Genomic DNA, 25,153 nt, shown 5'->3' on the forward strand with positions numbered 1-25,153 from the left:
CAAACCCCATTGAAACCAATGTGCGGGCTGCCGGGGCTCTGTGCGAGTGTGCATGCATCGTCTGATGGGACTACAAATCCCATCAGACGATGCCTGCTACAGTGACAGTGATTGACACATTAGCCAATGATGGGACAGTAGTAGTCCCATCATCCGGCTAATGTGTTGAATGAAAAAAAAAACATACTACATACATACTACATACAGTACATTCATACATTACATACAATACATACATTGTGATGCAGTGACCCCTGTAACTGGTAGGGGCCGCTGCATGGTCTCTCCAGTATACGCACGGAGGCGTATTGAGGTTGTCAGAGTGCATGACAGTTGCATGCATGGATGTGATGATGTGACAAAGTCCGGCATTGTGGTGAATGGCCGATAAGTGTGTCACAGAGGAGGAGACTCTGCGCTGCCAGCCTGAAGCAATATGGTGTTCTGGGACCTGTAGTCCTACAAGTATAGTGGTGTATAATAGTCATGGGAGGTTGGCAGGGCTAGTTATGTGAGATGGGCGGGACAAACTAGCCACACACCCACACTCCCACCCAGGGGAGTGGTTAATGATATATAATGTGACCAGGGTGTGGGTCACATGTCCTGTGTATGGCCGCTGTGAGTTTCCTGTTTGAGGCCTGTGCTGGAAGACCTGGGAGGAGGTTTCCTGAAGAGCACATGGTGGGGCTTCAGACCTGGTGGTCTGAGGTGTGACTCCTCCTCTCTCTGGAGCAGCTCCTGCTGATGCTTTTCTTGGGCCATTTTGAGTATGTCCATATTTTCCGATATGGCCCTATTCATGGTTTGACACGCCAACAGGGGACGTCTGAGCTCAAAGACCTCCCACTCCAGCTCGTTCACTCTGTGCACAACCGCTTGCCTCAGAACCCTTTTTTGTTCGACAGACTCTTTAAGCAGCTCTATCTCGCTTTTCCCATCCTCCAGATTGGTGGAGCATGTGTCACTTGAGGAGGTATCTACTTCAGGCACCACTTCTTTGGTGGCCTCCTCCACTTCTGCACCCTCAGACTTTGCACTGTCAGCGTCAGCCCTCTCTTTGGTCTCAGCAGTGACATCTTTAGGTTCGTCCCTTTTGACTGGGACTTTAAAGTACCTTAGACACTCCAAGTCCTCAGCACCAGGTTTTCTGGAGCCTTCACCATCTTCTGTCAAACCTTTACAAGGTGCAACTGATTCAGCCCCTTTGCCTTTTCTACGTCTCCGGCGACGGGAGGTAGACTTGCTATTTGTACCTGAGTCAGCCTTACACTCTTTCCCACTGGCGTCATCATCTGAATGGGAGTCACCACCACTGTCTGTCTCACACCCCACAACATGGTGAACCCTCAAGTCACTCTTTAACCGGGTATCAGCTTCACAGGCTTTAGTAACCACGTCACCTAAAGTCAACTTGGGGTACCCATCAGGTGACATGTCCGTAAGTTGGGTAGATGCACCTTCCCCATTGGTCAACCCGCAGTCTGACCCACCCACTTTGTGAGATATAAATGGTTTAAGGTATGCAACCCCACCAGCTGAGAGCCCTCCATTCTCCTGTTGTAAAGAAGCTCCCTTCTCCCACAGTTCTGTGAACAACCCAGAGTCCTGGCCAATTATCACTGGACAGGTTAAGGTTGAGACTATGGCCACATCATGGATTGCACTGTCCTTGGCCGTCTCTAGGACCACCCTGGCCACTGGATGGCCCTTAGTGTACCCATGGATGCAGGTGACGTGTGGTCCCCCTATATTTTATAGCCAAAAAGGCTACGCAGACAGCTGCGGGCTGATATTCATAGCCTAGAGAGGGGCCATGGATATTGCCCCCCCCCCCTCCCCGCTACAAATACCAGTCCACAGCCGCCCTAGAAATGGCGCATCTGTGAGATGCGCCAATTCCGGCACTTAGCCCCTCTCTTCCCACTCCCGTGTAGCAGTGGGATATGGGGTAATAAGGGGTTAATGTCATCTTGCTATTGTAAGGTGACATTAAGCCAGGTTAATAACGGAGAGGCGTCAATAAGACGCCTATCCATTATTAATCCAAGGTAAGAAAGGGTTAATAAAACACGCACACATTAGGAGAAAGTATTTTAATATTCTTCATTTAACCATACTTACCATACTTCAGCGCCTGCAAAAACCGTAAAATAATAAACCGTATACTACCTCTCCGCCGTAGTCCAATTAATAACGAGTGCCCCACGACGATCTCCCCTATAGAACAGTGACATCGGGTGATGTCACTGCTCTATAGGACCCGCAGTGTCACACTGACAAGAGACAATGGCTCCTGCAGTGCATCACTGAGGTTACTATAGTTCAAAGTCTCACTTTATGGCAATTGCTGCGTGGGAAAATTTCTCACACAGCAATTCCAAAAGTGAGACTAGGGACTATTTTTTTACAGCGGAAGAGGAATACAGTGCGGAAGGATACCTTCCTCCCGTCATTGGATTCCTGGAGCCCATAGAGAGCGGTCGCATCAGCTGATGCTGCCGTTCTCCACGGGAGATCGTCGTGGGACACTTGTGGATTTCTGCGGACAGGGAGTATATTGGTTGTTTGTTATTTTAATATTTTTTACAGATGACACTGGCTTTGGGGATCAAAATGACAAGTAAAGGCGAGTATGTACTCTGTTTAATGTACTGTATGTCTATATGTATATATTGAATGTACTGTATGTAGTATATTTATAGTATGTATGTAGTATTTTTTTTTTATTTTTTTTTTACATTCCACACATTAGCCGGATGATGGGACTACTATTGTCCCATCATTGGCTAATGTGTCAATCACTGTCACTGTAGCAGGCATCGTCCGATGGGACTTGTAGTCCCATCGGACAATGCCTGCACACACGCACAGAGCTCCGGCAGGCCCGCACAGAGCCCCGGCAGGCCCGCACAGAGCCCCGGCAGGCCTGCACAGAGCCCCGGCAGCCCGCACAGAGCCCTGGCAGGTCCGCACAGAGCCCCGGCAGCCCGGCCAGAGCCCTGGAAGCCCGCCCAGAGCCCCGGCAGGCCCGTACAGAGCCCCAGCGGGCCCGCACAGAGCCCCGGCAGCCCACACAGAGCTCCGGCAGCCCGCACAGAGCCCCGGTAGGCCGCAAAGATCCCCGACAGGCCCGCACAGATCCCCGACAGGTCCGCACAGAGCCCCGACAGGCCCGCACAGAGCCCCGACATGCCCGCACAGAGCCCCGGCTGCCCGCACAAAGCCCCACGGTCACGCACACAGACCCCACCCACACACACACACACGCAGTCTCTGCCCACCCACCACCAACACTCCATTATAGTGCATCATTGCCCTATGGGAACTTCCAATTCCAGTATCCGATATCGCAAAAGTATCGGAACTTGGTATCGGAATTCCGATACAGCGAATATCGGCCGATACCCGATATTTGCAGTATCGGAATGTTCAACACTATTTAGCACAGATCTTTTGGTGATCGAACAGTTATCAAACAGAAACTCGAACAGCCGAATTTTAAGCAAATTGTTTGAGTTCGACGAACGACTTGAACACCGCCCAAAACAGCTCGAACAGTTTGATTCGAACACCGCTCATCTCTACCTCTGATGTCCGATGATGTCAGGGCAACTTCTGGAATTAGAAGCTGACTCTGTATCAACAAGGTGGGACCCAGTCTCCCTGTGTGAGTGGGCTGAGCTTCACCTCACATCACAGCTCAGCATTGTGTGCGCTCTCTCCTGCACTGCTTTCCTTAACTGAGTGCACTAAGCTCACGCAATACTGGGCTGTGACGTGAAGCCCCACCCACAGCCCACTCATTCAGAGCGCCTGGGTCCCGCCTCAGTGCTGCAGAGTCAGCTTTCAATTACAGAAGTTGATGTGACATCACCGGATATCAGAGGTAGCTGCAGTCGTGGGTCACGTGATGAGGATGAATGGATGCGATAGCGTCCCTCACAGGCACATTTGGAAATTCAAGGTAAACAAAATTTACAAAACCTTTTTTTTAGGGACCACATCACATTTGAAGTGACTTTGGGGGCCAATATGACTGAAAATACCCCAAAAAGTGACACCATTTTAAAAAATTCACCCCTGAAAGTGCTCAAAACCACATTCAAGAAGTTTATTAACCCTTCGGATGCTTCACAAAAATTAACGCAATGTAGAAGAAAAATTTGAAATTGTACTTTTTTTCACAAAAATGTTAATATAGCCCCGAATTATTTTATTATCACAAGGGTCCCCAAAATTTGTTGTGCAATTTCTCCTAAGTACACCAATACTCCATATGTGGGGGGAAACTACTGTTTGAACGCATCGCAGGGCTCGGAAAGGAAGGAGCACCATTTGACTTTTTGAACGCAAAAATGACTGGAATCGGTAACAGATGCCATGTCAGGTTTGAAGAGCCCCTGATGTGCCAAAGCAGTGAAACCCCCCCCCCCCCCACAAGTGATGCCATTTGGAATCTAGACCCTTCAAGGAATGTATCTAAATATGTGGTGAATATTTTGAACCCCCAGGGGGTTAGAGAAGTTTATAATGTTGATCTGTAAAAATTTAAAAATATCTTTCCGCAAAATGGTTGGATTTGCCCCAAATATTTCATTTTCACAAGGGTAACAGGAGCAAAATGGACCATACAATTTGTTGTGCAATTTCTCCTGAATACACCTATACCCCATGTGTGGCTACTTTTGATGCACTGTGCAAAGCTCATAAAGGGAATAAGCACCATACTGGAGTTTGTATTTTGCTGAAATGGTTTGAAGGTGCCATGTCACGGTGGCAGAACACCTGAGCTGCCAGAACAGCAGAAAACCCCCATAAAGGTACCTTCACACATAACGATATTGTTAACGATATCGTTGCAACGTAGCAACGATATCGTTAATGAAATCGTTATGTGTGACAGCGACCAACGATCAGGCCCCTGCTGGGAGATCGTTGGTCGCTGAATAAAGTCCAGAACTTTATTTCGTCGCTGGACTCCTGCTGACATCGCTGGATCGGCGTGTGTGACACCGATCCAGCGATGTCTTCACTGGTAACCAGGGTAAACATCGGGTAACTAAGCGCAGGGCCGCGCTTAGTAACCCGATGTTTACCCTGGTTACCATGCTAAAAGTAAAAAAAAACAAACACTAGATACTTACCTACCGCTGTCTGTCCTCCAGCGCTGCGCTCTGCTTCTCTGCTCTCCTCCTGTAGTGGCTGTGAGCCGGAAAGCAGAGCGGTGACGTCACCGCTCTGCTTTCCGGCTCACAGCCAGTACAGGAGGAGTGCAGAGCACAGCGCTGGAGGACAGACAGCGGTAGGTAAGTATCTAGTGTTTGTTTTTTTTTACTTTTAGCATGGTAACCAGGGTAAACATCGGGTTACTAAGCGCGGCCCTGCGCTTAGTTACCCGATGTTTACCCTGGTTACCGGCATCGTTGGTCGCTGGAGAGCTGTCTGTGTGACAGCTCTCCAGCGACCAAACAGCGACGCTGCAGCGATCCGGATCGTTGTCGGTATCGCTGCAGCATCGCTTAATGTGAAGGGGCCTTTAGTGACATCATTTTACAAACTACACCTCTCAATTAATTCATCTAGTTGAGCATGTTGACAGCACATGTGCCTCACAAAAAGTTATACAATTGAGCGCTGAAGAAAGAATAATTACATTTTTAACTCTAAAATTTTGTTCTAACCCAAAATTTTTTGTTTTTGTGGCACAGTACTGTTATGATAAGGTAATTCAGTACCACAATGGACATAGAAGTGAGAGCACATACAGTGACCTGACAATAACCCAAAAACATAGAACGAGCTCTGAGACGTGGGAACTCTGCTGACCGCAATCCCTAATCCCCTCCAACCACACTAGAGGCAGCCGTGGATTGCGCCTAATGCTCCCTATGCAACTTGGCACAGCCTGAGAAACTAGCTAGCCTGAAGATAGAAAATAAGCCTATCTTGCCTCAGAGAAATACCCCAAAGGAAAAGGCAGCCCCCACATATAATGACTGTGAGTTAAGATGAAAAGACAAACGTAGAGATGAAATAGATTTAGCAAAGGGAGGCCCGACTTTCTGAACAGAGCGAAGATAGGAAAGGTAACTTTGCGGTCAACACAAAACCCTACAAGCAACCACGCAAAGGGGGCAAAAAGACCCTCCATACCGACTAACGGCACGGAGGTACACCCTCTGCGTCCCAGAGCTTCCAGCAAGCAAGAAAAACCAAATAAGCAAGCTGGACAGAAAAAAACAGCAAACAAAATAACAAAAGCGGAACTTAGCTATGCAGAGCAGCAGGCCACAGGAACGATCCAAGAGGAATCAAGTCCTATACTAGAACATTGACTGGAGGCCAGGATCAAAGCACTAGGTGGAGTTAAATAGAGCAGCACCTAACGACTTCCCCACCTCACCTGAGGAAGGAAACTCAGAAGCCGCAGTACCACTCTCCTCCACCAACGGAAGCTCGTAGAGAGAATCAGCCGAAGTACCACTTGTGACCACAGGAGGGAGCTCTGCCACAGAATTCACAACAGTACCCCCCCCTTGAGGAGGGGTCACCGAACCCTCACCAGAGACCCCAGGACGACCAGGATGAGCCATATGAAAGGCACGAACAAGATCGGGAGCATGGAAATCAGAGGCAAAGACCCAGGAATTATCTTCCTGAGCATAGCCCTTCCACTTAACCAGATACTGGAGTTTCCGTCTTGAAACACGAGAATCCAAAATCTTCTCCACAATATACTCCAACTCCCCTTCCACCAAAACCGGGGCAGGAGGATCAACAGGTGGAACCATAGGTGCCACGTATCTCCGCAACAATGACCTATGGAATACGTTATGGATGGAAAAAGAATCTGGAAGGGTGAGACGAAAAGACACAGGATTAAGAACCTCAGAAATCCTATACAGACCAATAAAACGAGGTTTAAACTTAGGAGAGGAAACCTTCATAGGAATATGACGAGAAGACAACCAAACCAAATCCCCAACACGAAGACGGGGACCCACACAGCGTCTGCGATTAGTGAAACGTTGAGCCTTCTCCTGGGACAAGGTCAAATTGTCCACTACATGAGTCCAAATCTGCTGCAACCTGTCCACCACAGTATCCACACCAGGACAGTCCGAAGACTCAACCTGCCCTGAAGAGAAACGAGGATGGAACCCAGAGTTGCAGAAAAACGGCGAAACCAAGGTAGCCGAGCTGGCCCGATTATTAAGGGTGAACTCAGCCAAAGGCAAAAAGGACACCCAGTCATCCTGATCAGCAGAAACAAAGCATCTCAGATATGTTTCCAAGGTCTGATTAGTTCGTTCGGTCTGGCCATTAGTCTGAGGATGGAAAGCCGAGGAAAAAGACAAGTCAATGCCCATCCTTGCACAAAAGGCATGCCAAAACCTCGAAACAAACTGGGAACCTCTGTCAGAAACGATATTCTCTGGAATGCCATGTAAAGGAACCACATGCTGGAAGAACAATGGCACCAAATCAGAGGAGGAAGGTAATTTGGACAAGGGTACCAAATGGACCATCTTGGAGAAGCGATCACAAACCACCCAAATGACTGACATTTTTTGAGAGACGGGAAGATCTGAAATAAAATCCATAGAGATATGTGTCCAAGGCCTCTTCGGGACCGGCAAGGGCAAAAGCAACCCACTGGCACGAGAACAGCAGGGCTTAGCCCGAGCACAAATCCCACAGGACTGCACAAAAGTACGCACATCCCGCGACAGAGATGGCCACCAAAAGGATCTAGCCACTAACTCTCTGGTACCAAAGATTCCAGGATGACCAGCCAACACCGAACAATGAACCTCAGAGATAACTTTATTCGTCCATCTATCAGGGACAAACAGTTTCTCCGCTGGGCAACGATCAGGTTTATTAGCCTGAAATTTTTGCAGCACTCGCCGCAAATCAGGGGAGATGGCAGACACAATTACTCCCTCTTTGAGAATACCCGCCGGCTCAGATAAACCCGGAGAGTCGGGCACAAAACACCTAGACAGGGCATCCGCCTTCACATTTTTAGAGCCCGGAAGGTACGAAACCACAAAGTCAAAATGGGCAAAAAACAGCGACCAACGAGCCTGTCTAGGATTCAGCCGCTTGGCAGACTCGAGATAAGTCAAGTTCTTATGATCAGTCAAGACCACCACGCGATGCTTAGCTCCTTCAAGCCAATGACGCCACTCCTCAAATGCCCACTTCATGGCCAGCAACTCTCGATTGTCAACATCATAATTTCGCTCAGCAGGTGAAAACTTCCTGGAAAAGAAGGCGCATGGTTTCATCACCGAGCAATCAGAACTTCTCTGCGACAAAACAGCCCCTGCTCCAATCTCAGAAGCATCAACCTCGACCTGGAATGGAAGCGAAACATCTGGTTGACACAACACAGGGGCAGAAGAAAAACGACGCTTCAATTCTTGAAAAGCTTCCACAGCAGCAGAAGACCAATTGACCACATCAGCACCCTTCTTGGTCAAATCGGTCAATGGTTTAGCAATACTAGAAAAATTGCAGATGAAGCGACGATAAAAATTAGCAAAGCCCAGGAACTTTTGCAGACTTTTCAGAGATGTCGGCTGAGTCCAATCATGGATGGCTTGGACCTTAACAGTGTCCATCTCGATAGTAGAAGGGGAAAAAATGAACCCCAAAAATGAAACCTTCTAAACACCAAAGAGACACTTTGATCCCTTCACAAACAAAGAATTAGCACGCAGGACCTGAAACACCGTTCTGACCTGCTTCACATGTGACTCCCAATCATCCGAGAAGATCAAAATATCATCCAAGTATACAATCAGGAATTTATCCAGGTAATCTCGGAAGATGTCATGCATAAAGGACTGAAACACTGATGGAGCATTGGCAAGTCCGAATGGCATCACTAGGTACTCAAAATGACCCTCGGGCGTATTAAATGCAGTTTTCCATTCATCGCCTCGCTTAATACGCACAAGATTATACGCACCACGAAGATCTATCTTGGTGAACCAACTAGCCCCTTAATCCGAGCAAACAAATCAGATAACAGCGGCAAGGGGTACTGAAATTTAACCGTGATCTTATTTAGAAGGCGGTAATCTATACAAGGTCTCCGCGAACCATCCTTCTTGGCCACAAAAAAGAACCCCGCTCCTAATGGCGACGATGACGGGCGAATATGCCCCTTCTCCAAGGACTCCTTCACGTAACTCCGCATAGCGGCGTGCTCAGGCATAGATAAATTAAACAGTCGACCTTTTGGGAATTTACTACCAGGAATCAAATCGATAGCACAATCACAATCCCTATGCGGAGGTAGGGTATCGGACTTGGGCTCATCAAATACATCCCGGTAATCAGACAAGAACTCTGGAACCTCAGAAGGGGTGGATGACGAAATAGACAGAAATGGGACATCACCATGTACCCCCTGACAACCCCAGCTGGACACAGACATGGATTTCCAATCTAACACTGGATTATGGACTTGTAGCCATGGCAACCCCAACACGACCACATCATGCAGATTATGCAACACCAGAAAGCGAATAACCTCCTGATGTGCAGGAGCCATGCACATGGTCAGCTGGGTCCAGTACTGAGGCTTATTCTTGGCCAAAGGCGTAGCATCAATTCCTCTCAATGGAATAGGACACTGCAAGGGCTCCAAGAAAAACCCACAACGCCTAGCATACTCCAAGTCCATCAAATTCAGGGCAGCGCCTGAATCCACAAATGCCATGACAGAATAAGATGACAAAGAGCAGATCAAGGTAACGGACAAAAGAAATTTTGACTGTACCGTACCAATGGTGGCAGACCTAGCGAACCGCTTAGTGTGCTTAGGACAATCATAGATAGCATGAGTGGAATCACCACAGTAGAAACACAGCCCATTCTGACGTCTGTGTTCTTGCCGTTCAACTCTGGTCAAAGTCCTATCGCACTGCATAGGCTCAGGTTTATGCTCAGATAATACCGCCAAATGGTGCACAGATTTACGCTCACGCAAGCGTCGACCGATCTGAATGGCCAAAGACATAGACTCATTCAGACCAGCAGGCATAGGAAATCCCACCATGACATCCTTAAGGGCTTCAGAGATACCCTTTCTGAAAATAGCTGTGAGCGCACCTTCATTCCATTGAGTGAGTACGGACCACTTTCTAAATTTCTGACAATATACCTCTATCTCATCCTGACCCTGACACAGAGCCAGCAAATTTTTCTCTGCCTGATCCACTGAATTAGGTTCATCATACAGCAATCCGAGCGCCAGGAAAAACGCATCAATATTACTTAATGCAGGATCTCCTGGCGCAAGAGAAAATGCCCAGTCCTGAGGGTCGCCACGTAAAAAAGAAATAATGATCCTAACTTGTTGAACTGGGTCACCAGGGGAGCGAGGTTTCAAAGCCAGAAATAGTTTACAATTATTTTTGAAACTCAGAAATTTAGTTCTATCTGCAAAAAAACAAATCAGGAATCGGAATTCTTGGTTCTAACATAGAATTCTGAACCACAAAGTCTTGAATATTTTGTACTCTTGCCGTGAGCTGATCCACACATGAAGACAGACCTTTAATGTCCATCGCTACACCTGTGTCCTGAACCACCCAAATGTCTAGGGGAAAAAAAAAGGCAAAACACAGTGCAGAGAAAAAAAAATGGTCTCAGAACTTCTTTTTTCCCTCTATTGAGAATCATTAGTACTTTGGTCCTCCAGTACTGTTATGATAAGGCAATTCAGTACCACAATGGACATAGAAGTCAGAGCACATACAGTGACCTGACAATAACCCAAAAACATAGAACGAGCTCTGAGACGTGGGAACTCTGCTGACCGCAATCCCTAATCCTCTCCAAACACACTAGAGGCAGCCGTGGATTGCGCCTAACGCTCCCTATGCAACTCGGCACAGCCTGAGAAACTAGCTAGCCTGAAGATAGAAAATAAGCCTATCTTGCCTCAGAGAAATACCCCAAAGGAAAAGGCAGCCCCCACATATAATGACTGTGAGTTAAGATGAAAAGACAAACGTAGAGATGAAATAGATTTAGCAAAGTGAGGCCCGACTTTCTGAACAGAGCAAGGATAGGAAAGGTAACTTTGCGGTCAACACAAAACCCTACAAGCAACCACGCAAAGGGGGCAAAAAGACCCTCCGTACCGACTAACGGCACGGAGGTACACCCTCTGCGTCCCAGAGCTTCCAGCAAGCAAGAAAAACCAAATAAGCAAGCTGGACAGAAAAAAACAGCAAACAAAATAACAAAAGCGGAACTTAGCTATGCAGAGCAGCAGGCCACAGGAACGATCCAAGAGGAATCAAGTCCTATACTAGAACATTGACTGGAGGCCAGGATCAAAGCACTAGGTGGAGTTAAATAGAGCAGCACCTAACGACTTCCCCACCTCACCTGAGGAAGGAAACTCAGAAGCCGCAGTACCACTCTCCTCCACCAACGGAAGCTCATAGAGAGAATCAGCCGAAGTACCACTTGTGACCACAGGAGGGAGCTCTGCCACAGAATTCACAACACAGTACAAAACTCAGAAGGGAAGGAGTGCCATAATTTAGTGCACGTTTTACTGTTATCTTTTGCAGGTGCCATGATGCACTTGTTGGGTTGAACAATTAATAAAATGTTCACTCTCTAGTTGCCTACTCCTGGCCTAATGGATATTGATCAGGTGCGCACTAAAGAAATAAACATGTGACACACACACACACAGTCAGATGTAAATTCTCCTTGATCAATCTATGGCTCAGCTCCAAGGGCTTTATTCAGTCAGTACACAAGTTTATATATTCCCTGTAATGGGGGCTTGGATAGCTTTAAAATGGGAGTGATCAGATGGATTCCATTGGTTAGTAGGTTGGGCAATGAGCAACTCCATGGGCGGATCTATGAGGTCATCAGGGTGGGTTGGTCCATGAGGTCATCAAGGTGGGCGTCACTGTGGGTGGATCCATGAGGTCATCAGGGTGGGCGTCATCGTGGATACCAGCACATGGTGTGCTGATACAGGATATGGCAGCCATCTTTAGTGTCTTACTTTGATCTGAGAAAGCTTGATCTTATGGCTCTCCTCAACAGTCCCCCCTAAATACTTTATTAACCCTTTTTTTATTGATCCCACCGTGGTTTCCTAACCCACCAGTGTTAAGTGTTACTATGACATCAGAGGCTTCTGTTATGATCCGGTGACCTTGGAGCAGCATGAATACTTTCACTGGAGTAGGTGGTAACTATACTGACCGCAAATCCTGATCTTAACACCGCATCTAGAAGTAGCCGTGGGATGTACCTAACAAATCCTAGACACCTCGTCACAGCCGAAGGACTAAATACCCCTAAAGATGGAAATAGGAGTACTATCTTACCTCAGAGCAGAACCCCAAAGGATAGGCAGCCCGCCACAAATATTGGCGGTGAGTAGGAGAGGAAAAACATACACAGGCAGAAAAACAGGATTTAGCACAAGAGGCCACACTAGCTAAAATAGGAAAGGATAGGACAGAGTTCTGTGCGGTCAGTAATAAAACCCTTCAAAAAATATCCACAGCAGATTATACAAAAAGTTCCTCCATCTAACTAAAGACGTGGGAACTTATATCTGCAACTCCAGAGAATCCTACATTCAGAGCAGGAATACAATCAAAAAACAAGCACACAGCTTGTGTGCCATAGAAAAAGAAACAATCTTTGCAGAAATGGCAGCTAAGCAGGAGAAGCCAGACAGAGATCCATAATGTTCCAAAAAACATTGCCAACTGGCAAGGACTAAAGAGTCCTGCAAACCTAAATACCCCAATCAGAACTGCAATTAGCAGATACACCTGTCCAAGACTGCAGCCCAGGGACAACTGCATTCCCATCTACAACCACCGGAGGGAGCCCAAAAGCAGAATTCACAACAGGCTTCATGACAATATGGAGGCGCTCAGCAATCCTGACCAAAGTAGGAGTGTTGTGAATTCTGTGGCAGAGCTCCCTCTTGTGGTCACAAGTGGTACTTCGGCTGATTCTCTCTGTGAGCTTCCGTTGGTGGAGGAAAGTGGTACTGCGGCTTCTGAGTTTCCTTCCTCAGGTGATATGGTGAAGTCGTTGGGTGCTACCCTATTTAACTCCACCTAGTGCTTTGATCCTGGCTTCCAGTCAATGTTCTAGTATTGGACCTGTTTCCTCCTGGATCGTTCCTGTGGCCTGCTGCTCTGCATAGCTAAGTTCCTCTTGCTATTTGTTTGCTGTTTTTTTTCTGTCCAGCTTGTCAATTTGTTTTTTCTGCTTGCTGGAAGCTCTGGGACGCAGAGGGTGTACCTCCGTGCCGTTAGTTCGGTACGGAGGGTCTTTTTGCCCCCTTTGCGTGGTTTTTGTAGGGTTTTGTGTTGACCGCAAAGTTACCTTTCCTATCCTCGCTCTGTTCAGAAAGTTGGGCCTCACTTTGCTAAGTCTATTTCATCTCTACGTTTGTCTTTTCATCTTAACTCACAGTCATTATATGTGGGGGCTGCCTTTTCCTTTGGGGTATTTCTCTGAGGCAAGGTAGGCTTATTTTCTATCTTCAGGCTAGCTAGTTTCTCAGGCCGTGCCGAGTTGCATAGGCAGCGTTAGGCGCAATCCACGGCTGCCTCTAGTGTGGTTGGTTAGGATTAAGGATTGCGGTCAACAGAGTTCCCACGTCTCAGAGTTCGTTCTTGTTTTTTGGGTTATTGCCAGGTCACTGTATGTGCACTGACCTCTATGTCCATTGTGGTACTGAATTACCTTTCATAACATAGGAGTAGTCAGGAGCACTTGGTAGGAACCCTCAAATCTCGACTCCAGGGATGTCTTTCTGATGAACTTCTTTACCAGCACGTAGTCACCAGGTTGGAAAGCATGGGTACCTTCACTGGTATCTGGACCTGGAATGGATGATAAAATTTGTACATGTGTTACTGACAGTTCTTTTAGTAAGGACAATTTCATAATTTACAAGAGTATCACTTCCTAAGGCTAGCTGTGTGGAAAATATTGACCCAACCTTGGAGGCCCCCCTTCCCCCCCAAAAAAAGAATCTCGTATGGTGTGAGTTTAGTGGGACCCCTTGGAGTGTTTCTGACTGAGTATAAGGCAACGGGCAAAATGTCTGTCCAAGTCTGACCTCCTAACTGGCTTTCAGTATTTTATTTTTCAAGGTGCCATTCAATGTTTCTACTTTCCCACTGCTCTGTGGGTGATATGGAGTATGTAAACCCAAATCAGCTCCAACCAATGTCCATAGTTCCTTAGTCAGTGCTGCAATGAATGCGGGTACTTGGTCACTCTCAATTACCTCTCGGACCCCATATCTGCATACTACTTCAGTCTTCAGTATCTTAACAGTCACTCTGGCAGTCATGTTTTTTACTGGATAGGCTTCGGGCCATCCTGATAATATGTCAGTCACTACCAGTACATTCTCTCACTTCCCTACTTTTGTCATTTGAATGTGATCAATCTGAATTCTCTGAAAGGGATAGAGTGGTTTAGCCAAATGTTTCTGAGTAACTTTCTGAGGCGGTGCTGGATTGCATGTTGCACACTCAAGGCAAGACTTGAAATATTTTTGGGTGACAGTAGAGATCCCAGGTGCCATACAAGTCTTCCAAATCAGGTCATTCATCTGATTCTTGCCTCTGTGGGTGATGCCATGTGCCCATTCTGTCACCGAGGGGTACAGATTATGGGGTAGACAGAGCTTTTTGTTCACCCTCCAGACTCCATCTTCATCTTTTTTTAGCTCCTCCTTCTTGCCATGACTTCTTTTCATCATCCGATGTCTTGTCTTGATGTAAATGGATAATCCTCATAAGAGAGCCTTTAGTCCCTTCTTCAGTGTCTTGTGATACGTACACCGCTGCTTTCTCTTTCCCAAATGGATCTGCAGCATAGGTTTTTGCTGTTTTGTCAGCAAAGAAGTTCCCCCTTGCTTCTGGAGAATCCAATCTCCCATGAGCTTTGATCTCGATCACTGCAACCTCTGAAGGTAGATCTAGAGTGGCCACAAGTTCTTGTATGGTAGCAGCATGTTTTACAGGAGTTCCACTGGACGTTAGGTATCCTCTGGCTGCCCAGATACTGCCAAAGTCATGAGCCACTCCGAAAGCATATCTTGAATCCGTGTAGATGTTGACCACCTTCTCCGTCGCTTCCTGACAAGTCAGTGTCAAAACCTTAAGTTCCGCTTCTTGTGCAGACATGTGCGGTGTTAGGGATCCGGCTGAGATGACCTGGTCATGTGTAACCACGGCATATCCCATATGAAACCTTCCTGTTTCATCTGCAAATCTGGAACCATCAGTGAATAACGTCAGGTCAGCATGTGGGAATGGGTCTTCAGACACGTTTTTCTTGGAGGCTACTTCTTCCTGCATTTGTTCAAGACAGTCATGATCCTCTGAGTGTATAGAGGCATTTTCTCCGAGAGCATCAGTATCATCATCCATATCCCCCCTGGAAAGAAGAAGCAGCGTGTTGAACGGGTTGAGGATGGTGCAGCGGACAAGAGTGACATTATCCGGAATCAAGAGGGAACATTGGAGTCTTATATGACGCTGTAGCGACAGGTGTTTAGGTTGAGTCTGGCCTAGAATAGCTTTTATGTCGTGTGGAGCCATTAAGAGAACCGGATGTCCTAAGATGATATCAGAAGTTTTGTCCAGAAGCATATGTGCAGCATGAATGGCTCTGAGGCAAGTCAGGGAAGCTTGAGACACCGACTCCAGGCGGGCAGAGTAATAGCCGATTGGTCTTGTTCTTCCCCCATGTTTTTGTGCTAGGACTCCGGAAGCATGTCCTGCTACTTCACTGACAAACAAGTAAAAAAGTAGTTGATAATTTGGGATTCCAAGAGCTGGTGCAGACTGTATGGCCTGTTTAAGAGCGTAGAAGGCTTCCACAGATTTGGGACATAGTGGAAACGCTGACGTCTTAAGGTCATCGTACAATGGCTGCATCAGCTTGGAGGCATTTGGAATCCATTGGCGACAATATGAGATAGGTCAGCCAACTAATCAGAGGCCCATTTGTTAAGTTGTTGGCAGAACTCAACACCAAAGTCCCATGTAGTTTCACTGGCAAGTGGGGCATCATTGAACGCAATTTCCATAACAAGCCAATATGCATGGCCTGCTTTAAGATTTGCCAGGGAAATGAGATCTTGCCGCGTGGCTGAGTAATTCCTTTGAATTTGAAGCATGCTTCTGTAGAAAGGCATCGGATCTTTTTCTGGATCTGGAAGTTGGTTCAACAGAGTAGCAGCTTGCTGGGGTGTAAACTTGACGTAGAGGGTGGGCTCATCAGAGATGAGCATTGGCACTGTTGGTGGTGGCACCTGTGGCACCTGAGGCGGGAGTAGAGATGGCACCGGGAGTACAGATGTAATCCCTTGTGTATGAGGAGCAGGAGGAGGTAACAGTCCTGGAATGAGGGGCTCTATTTGGGCAGCTCCAGTATCATGGTGTGGGGTCCAGGTGACGCAGGCAGTCTTAAAAGCTTTAACAGTCCTGTCCTCATTACTAATTAACCTGATTTCAGAGAGGCAGCAAATGCTTGGGGGGCTACACTTGTTTATTATAATTCCAACGATTTCCCTTGTACATGCATGAACAGGGAAACCAAAAATGCCAACACCAATGGCGGGAATTGTCAAGGTCTCAATCTGCTCACTAATATTTGAATACTCTAAAATGCAAGTTATTGCTGCACAAAGTTGTTGAGCACTAACGTCTGGATGAATAGGGTCAAAAGTAGGGGTCACAGTGTGTATGATCATTCTACACGGAAGATTGCCAGCTTTAGTAACCGCTATGTCCCCAGCAGCTATCTGACCACGTGACTCAACAATGATTTGACTGTCAGCTTGAATAGTCGCCCCTCCTGCTTACACTATAGCTCTAGCTACACCTCCATTGTGCTCTAACTGAGAATTGGCAGCATTAACAATAGCGTCTGTCTCCATTGTTGTTATGTCACCCTTTCCCACCACTAAGGGTACCGTCACACTAAGCGACGCTGCAGCGATACCGACAATGATGTCGATCGCTGCAGCGTCGCTGTTTGGTCGCTGGAGAGCTGTCACACAGACAGCTCTCCAGCGACCAACGATCCCGAAGTCCCCTGGTAACCAGGGTAAACATCGGGTTACTAAGCGCAGGGCCGCGCTTAGTAACCCGATGTTTACCCTGGTTACCAGCGTAAACGTAAAAAAAACAAACACTACATACTTACCTTCCGTGTCTGTCCTCCGGCGCTCTGCTTTCCTCTGCACTGTCAGCGCCGGTCAGCCGGAAAGCAGAGCGGTGACGTCACCGCTGTGCTTTCCGGCTGGCCGGCACTCACAGCCAGTGCAGAGAAGTACAGCGCCGGGGGACAGACACGGAATGTAAGTATGTAGTGTTTGTTTTTTTTTACGTTAACGCTGGTGACCAGGGTAAACATCGGGTTACTAAGCGCGGCCCTGCGCTTAGCAACCCGATGTTTACCCTGGTTACCAGTGAAGACATCGCTGGATCGGCATCACACACGCCGATCCAGCGATGTCAGCTGGGGGTCCAGCGACTAAATAAAGTTCTGGACTTTCCTCAGCGACCAACGATCTCCCAGCAGGGGCCTGATCATTGGTCGCTGTCACACATAACGATTTCCTTAACGATATCGTTGCTACATCACAAAAAGCAACGATATCGTTAACGATATCGTTATGTGTGACGGTACCTTAACAAGGGTCCCTCAGGAAGTTCTTGTTCAAAAATAGGTTGCCAACATTCCCTCCCCTTTGTGCTTCCTGTGCTATTGGTACCCCCTCCCAGATTGAGCCCCCCTTGATACAGTTGCCACCGTCCCATACAGGTGTGCGCTTGGCTGCGAGAGAGCCTGTGAGGTACCGGGTATAGGGTTAGGTAGACTGCGTGAGAGTGCTGTTGTAGTGGAAGCATTGGGAGGAGAGGTCGTTGCTTGGAGCATCTCATGTGGGTGGGCGGCTAAATTGGCAGTGGAAGTGACAGTAGAAAGTGTTGGTGCCGGGGACAATCCAGGTAGGAGGATTGCTGGATTCACGACAGGAGTGATAGGGGAAAGAGTCGGTGCCCCATTGGATACCACTGAGACAGGAAACATGGGTAAAGTCTGTTCACTTCCCGAAGAATATAGTATTGGCCGTTTGTGGTCATTACTGGGTAACAAGGATTTAGTGATGTGGTGTGTAGCCTTAGTCTAAGATGTTCACCACCAGGAGCAGCACATTTCTCATCCACAAAATGGCCGCAGTCAGAATTACATTTGACATCCACAAAGTGGCTGCTGCCAACATTAACACATTTGCCATCCACAAAATGGCTGCTGCCAGCATTGGCTCTTTTGCCATCCACAAAATGGCTACGCCAGAATTACATTTTCCATCCACAAAATGGCCGCCGTCAGAATTAAAACATTTTGCCATCCACAAAATGGCCGCCATCAGAATTACATTTGCTATCCACAAAATGGCCACCATTAGCATTAACGCTTTTGCCATCCACAAAATGGCTGCTGCCAGCATTAGCACATTTGACATCCACAAAATGGCTGCTGCATCAGAATAAGCACATGGCCCATCCACAAAATGGCTGCTATTAGAATTAGCACATGGCCCATCCACAAAATGGCTGCTATTAGAATTAGCACATGGCTCTGGGCCACCATTATACGATGCTGGCCGTTCACAGGATATATTTTGTAATACACAACTCAAAACTCTTCTTTTTATTCCTTTCCTCTGCTACCCAATTTGCTCTATACAAACTTTCAGAGACTCTTTCCCCTGCCCTAGCAATAGACAACAATCCATTATCTTCTAGGATACCTTTTTTTTTCTTTCAAGACAATCTTCCACTCCAGGGTCTGTAACCTCTCCCCTTCTGGCATTCCACACAACTTCATAAGCTTTTTACATTGTTTAACATGACTGTTCCCTTCAAGAGTCACCACTAATGCACATGGGTCTATCTTGCCATCTGAATTTGGCTTAGTGCCATTACGGCGGAACTGCATTAATTTCTCCATCTTTCTATAGATATCTATATCTCTATCAAGATAACAAACACCAAACAAACAATAAGACGGGGGAGATGACTAAAACCTGAGATTCTAAAGAGACCTGAGTCTGCAGCACTCAGCAGGGCTGTGGAGTCAGAGTTAGTTTTGGTTGGAGTTGGAGTCGGTAGAAATGTACCGACTCCGACTCCAGCTTAAAAAAAATGTATTAATATTTCATAATTGAACTTTCATATGAATTTTATAAATGTTACTCAAATATATATGTTCTGTCAAACTATGAACAACAGTGATAAGCAGATAAGAACACAGCCAGTACATTTCAGCAGAATTTTTCATGTGCACTAAAAGAAATTGAGAAATTTGACCGTTCATCAAAAATAACAGTGCAACAAGCGATTCCTCTGTATCCTGACGTTGTCAGAGATGTTGCCCGAGTGGTTACTGCTTTGCCACCAACCCAAGTTAGTGTAGAGAGGTTGTTCTCTGCTCTCAAATAATTCGATCAGATTTGAGGGCATCCATGAAGGAGGATCTGACAGAGGCAATACTTTTTCTGAGGACAAATTTATAGATTTCTTCTTATTAACTGCATAACAGTGTTTATTGCATATTTACTTACAAGAGTTTAGAAAAGTTTATACAAGTTATTTGCTATGTTCTAATTGTATTCTAATAAATATAGTTGTTGCTCTAAGTGGTCTGATTACTTATATGATTATTATTATTATTATTTATTGTTATAGCGCCATTTGTTCCATGGCGCTTTACATGTGAGGAGGGGTATACATAATGAAAACAAGTACAATAATCTTAAACAATACAAGTCATAACTGGTACAGGAAGAGAGGACCCTGCCCGCGAAGGCTCACAATCTACAAGGGATGGGTGAGGATACAGTAGGTGAGGATAGAGCTGGTCATGCAGCGGTTTGGTCGATCGGTGGTAACTGCAGGTTGTAGGCTTGTCTGAAGAGGTGGGTCTTCAGGTTCTTTTTGAAGGTTTCGATGGTAGGCGAGAGTCTGATGTGTTGTGGTAGAGGGTTCCAGAGTAGGGGTGATACGCGAGAGAAATCTTGTATACGATTGTGGGAAGAGGAGATAAGAGGGGAGTAGAGTAGGAGATCTTGTGAGGATCGGAGGTTGCGGGTAGGTAAGTACCGGGAGACGAGGTCACAGATGTATGGAGGAGACAAGTTGTTGATGGCTTTGTACGTCATGGTTAGGGTTTTGTAGTGGAGTCTCTGGGCAATGGGGAGCCAGTGAAGGGATTGACAGAGGGGAGAGGCCGGGGAATAGCGTGGGGACAGGTGGATTAGTCGGGCAGCAGAGTTTAGAATAGATTGGAGGGGTGCGAGAGTGTTAGAGGGGAGGCCACAGAGCAGGAGGTTGCAGTAGTCAAGGCGAGAGATGATGAGGGCATGGACTAGGGTTTTTGCAGATTCATGGTTGAGGAATGAACGGATTAGTGAAATATTTTTGAGTTGAAGTCGGCAGGAAGTGGAAAGGGCTTGGATATGTGGTTTGAAGGAGAGATCAGCGTCAAGGATTACCCCGAGGCAGCGAGCTTGTGGGACTGGGGAGAGTGGGCAGCCATTTACTGTAATGGATAGGTTCGTTGGGGGGGGGTCGCGTGAGATGGGGGAAATATAATGAATTCTGTTTTGTCCATGTTAAGTTTCAGAAATCTAGCGGAGAAGAAGGATGAAATAGTGGACAGACATTGAGGGATTCTGGTTAGAAGGGAGGCGATATCTGGTCCAGAGATGTAGATCTGTGTGTCGTCAGCATAGAGGTGATACTGAAAGCCATGAGATTCTATGAGCTGTCCCAGGCCAAAGGTGTAAATGGAGAAGAGCAAGGGCCCAAGGACTGAACCTTGTGGGACTCCGACAGATAGGGGGCGAGGTGAGGAGGTGGTGTGTGAGTGGGAGACGCTGAATGTCCGGTCTGTTAGGTATGATGAGATCCAGGATAGGGCCAAGTCTGCGATGCCAAGGGATGAGAGGGTTTGTAATAATAGGGAATGGTCCACTGTGTCAAAGGCAGCCGACAGGTCGAGGAGGAGGAGGACAGAGTAGTGTCGCTTGCTCTTGGCGGTTAAGAGGTCATTGGTGACTTTAGTTAGGGCAGTTTCAGTGGAATGGTGTGACCGGAAGCCTGATTGTAGGCGGTCAAAGAGGGAGCAAGAAGAGAGATGGGAGGACAGTTCAAGGTAGACGTGTTGTTCCAGTAGTTTTGAGGCATAGGGGAGAAGTGATATAGGGCGATAGCTAGATACAGAGGATGGGTCAAGAGAGGGCTTTTTGAGGATAGGTGTGATGGAGGCATGTTTAAAGCTTGAGGGGAAAACACCAGTTGTTAGTGATAGGTTGAAGAGATGGGTTAGGGTTGGGATGAAGATTGTGGTGAGGTTTGGGATGAGGTGGGATGGGAGTGGGTCAAGTGCACAGGTGGTGAGATGTGATCTTGAGAGTAGAGTGGAGAGTTGATCTTCTGTAATGGTGGAGAAGTTGGTTTTGGAGGTGGAGGGCTGGGAAATCGGGAGGGAGAGCTCTGGCGGTTGTTGACCAAAACTGTCTCTAATGCTATCAATCTTCTGCTTGAAAAATGAGGCAAAGTCTTCAGCAGAGATAAGTGGGGAGGGAGGAGGTGCTGGGGGACGGAGGAGAGAGTTGAAGGTGTTGAATAATTGTTTAGGGTTGTGAGACAGGGAGGATATGAGAGATGAGAAGTAGGTTTGTTTAGCTGTGGCGAGTGTGGTCTTGGAAGTAGTGAGGGACTGTTTGAATGCGACGAAGTGCTCGTTAGAGTGGGATCTTTTCCATCTGCGCTCAGCAGCCCTGGAAGCTCGCCTCAGTTCTTTGGTCAGGCTGGTGTGCCAGGGCTGTCTGTTGATTTTGCGAGCTTTGGTATGTGTAAGTGGGGCAGCAGATTCCAAAGCTACAGCTATTGTGGTGTTATATAGAGCAGCAGTGTCATCCGCATTGTGTATGGCACTTATGCCTGTGAGGGGGAGTAGGGATTCAGAGAATGAATGTAGGTCAAGATGTTTAATATTTCTGCGAGGGTGTGAAAGTTTGTGGGGTGGGGATTGTAGACATGGAGTGGAGAGAGATGAGAATGTGAGAAAGTTGTGGTCAGAGAGTGGAAGAGGTGAGTTAGAGAGGATAGATAGAAAGCAGAGGCTGGTGAAGATGAGGTCCAGTGTGTGACCGTCTTTGTGAGTGGCTGCAGAAGACCATTGAGTGAGGCCGAAGGAGGAAGTGAGAGAAGTTTAGTGGCAGCTGAGAGGGAAGTGTCAATGGGTATGTTGAAGTCGCCCATGATGATAGTGGGGATGTCCGCAGAAAGGAAATGAAGTAGCCAGGTGGTGAAGTGGTCAAAGAAGATGGTGGCTGGCCCTGGGGGGCGGTAAATGACAGCCAGTTGGAGGTTGGTGGGGGAATAGGTGCGCACAGAGTGCACCTCAAAGGAAGGGAGGGTAACAGAGGGTGGCAGTGGGATTGGGGTGAAGGAGCATTTATCTGACAGGAGAAAACCAACTCCTCCGCCATGCTTGCTGCTGGGGCGGGGTGTGTGGGAAAGGTGGAAGCCACCGTAAGAGAGTGCAGCAGGGGAGACTGAGTCAGAAGGGGTGAGCCAGGTTTCGGTGATGGCGAAGAAGGAAAGTTTGGTAGTAACAAAGAGATCATGGATGTAGGAGAGCTTGTTGCAGACAGAGCGGGCGTTCCACAGAGCTCCTGTTAGTGGGACTGGGGAGGCGGGGGCTGGGCAAATGGGTATAAGGTTAGAGAGGTTACGGAAGTTTGTGCTAGAGCGTGGATGGGAGGTAGAAATGATTGTGGGAATATGGTGAGGAGGACCAGGATTTGGAGAGATATCACCAGCAGTAAGAAGGAGCAGAGAAAGTGTTAGCAGGTGGGAGCAGGAGAGGACATGAGGGGGCTGTCTGTGCTTGGAGACAGAGGATTGTATGTTAAGGAACAGTTGTGAGAAAGTGTGAAAGTCTTGCAGGGGCAGCCCGGGCACCATTCCAAAGCACTATCTGTAGTTCCTTCAGGAAATACCCATCTAGTTATAGTGCTTTTGTAAAAAGCACTATATTGTTATTCCACCGTAGACAACTTATTATTATAGTGCTTTTGTAAAAAGCACTATATTGTTATTCCACCGTAGACAACTTATTATTATAGTGCTTTGTAAAAAGCACTATATTGTTATTCCACCGTAGACAACTTCTTCTTATTATTATTATTCAGTCCGCAATTAATGCGGCCCGAACCGCTGCACGCACAGACTCCAGTGAGGTGTCATTTCGAAGCCAGCGTTCCTGAGAGGTGTGCTAAGTATTTTTCGTGTCGATCGGATTTGTAGTTTTGGCGCAATTGGCGTTTGAAAATTTCGTCTCAATGCATTTCAATGGGGAATTGGCTGATTTCTGAGGCAATTTCAAAATAACTGCCAACTGCCACCTGGCTGATTAGCTCATTGCTATGTGCAGTCAGACCCAGTTACTATGCCGACGCCTACGAACTCTACATGACCCCACCAGGACACAGTTTTGCCAGATAATATCAGCTCTTAAAGTGACCCGCACACCAAATCCGTGTGTGAAACGTAAGTGCACCTCCGGTCCCGTGTGTGAAAAGTAAGTGCACCCCCGGTCCCGGGTGTGAAAAGTAAGTGCACCCTCGGTCCCTTGGGTGAAAAGTAAGTGCACCCCCGGTCTCGTGAGTGAAAAGTAAGTGCACCCCCGCTGCCATATGTGAAAAGTAAGTGCACCCCCGGTCCCGTGTGTGAAAAGTAAGTGCACCCTTGGTCCCGTGGGTGAAAAGTAAGTGCACCCCGGTCCCGTGTGTGAAAAGTAAGTGCACCCCTGTTCCCATGAGTGAAAAGTAAGTGCACCCCCGGTCCCGTGTGTGAAAAGTAAGTGCACCCCCGGTCCCGTGGGTGAAAAGTAAGTGCACCCTCGGTCCCAAGGGTGAAAAGTAAGTGCACCCCCGATCCCGTGGGTGAAAAGTAAGTGCACCCTCGGTCCCGTGGCTGAAAAGTAAGTGCACCCTCGGTCCCGTGGCTGAAAAGTAAGTGCACCCCGGCACCGAATGTGCAAAAGTAAGTGCGCCCCCAGCCCCGGGTGTGCAAAAGTAAGTGCGCCCCGGGTGTGCAAAAGTAAGTGCACCCCCGGTCCCGTGGGTGAAAAGTAAGTGCACCCCTGGTCCCGGGTGTGAAAAGTAAGTGCACCTCTGATCCCGTGGATGAAAAGTAAGTGCACCCTCGGTCCCTTGTGTAAAAAGTGCACCCCCGGTCCCGTGAGTGAAAAGTAAGTGCACCCCCGCTGCCATATGTGAAAAGTAAGTGCACCCCCGATTCTGTGTGTGAAAAGTAAGTGCACCCCCAGTCACGTGTGTGAAAAGTGTACCCCCGATCCCGTGTGTGAAAAGTAAGTGCACCCTCAGTCCCGTGGGTGCAAAGTAAGTGCACTCTCGGTCCCGTGGGGGAAAAGTAAGTGCACCCCCGGTTAAGTGTGTGAAAAGTAAGTGCACCCCCGGTCCCGTGGGTGAAAAGTAAGTGCACCCCCGGTCACGTGTGTGAAAAGTAAGTGCACCCCCGGTCCCGTGTGTGAAAAGTAAGTGCACCCCCGGTCCCGTGTGTGAAAAGTAAGTGCACCCCCGGTCCCATGTGTGAAAAGTAAGTGCACCCCCGTTCCCGTGGGTGAAAAGTAAGTGCACCCCCGTTCCCGTGGGTGAAAAGTAAGTGCACCCCCGATCCCGTGGGTGAAAAGTAAGTGCACCCCCGGTCCCGTGTGTGAAAACTAAGTGCACCCAGGTGACCCCGCCCACCAAATTGGACCCAGAGTGGCCCCGCCCACCAAATCGGACCAAGAATTGCCCCGCCCACCAAATCGGACCCAGAGTGGCCCCACCCACCAAATCGGACCCAGAGTGGCCCCGCCCACCAAATCGGACCCAGAGTGGCCCCACCCCCCAAATCGGACCCAGAGTGGCCCCGCCCACCAAATTGGAACCAGAGTGGCCCCGTCCACCAAATTGGCCCCCAAGGTGCCCCACCCACCAAATCGGACCCAGAGTGGC

At 47.8% G+C, this 25,153-nt stretch overlaps 1 protein-coding gene across 6 annotated transcripts in view; it reads left to right on the top strand.

The window, feature by feature from the left end:
• FOXRED2 (FAD dependent oxidoreductase domain containing 2) overlaps positions 1 to 25,153 on the top strand; it is a 746,176-nt gene that overhangs the window by 284,273 nt on the left and 436,750 nt on the right. The window lies entirely within an intron of this gene.

This window comes from Ranitomeya imitator, chromosome 8 (assembly GCF_032444005.1).
Source record: "Ranitomeya imitator isolate aRanImi1 chromosome 8, aRanImi1.pri, whole genome shotgun sequence".
In the NCBI taxonomy this organism is placed as follows: Eukaryota; Metazoa; Chordata; class Amphibia; order Anura; family Dendrobatidae; genus Ranitomeya; species Ranitomeya imitator.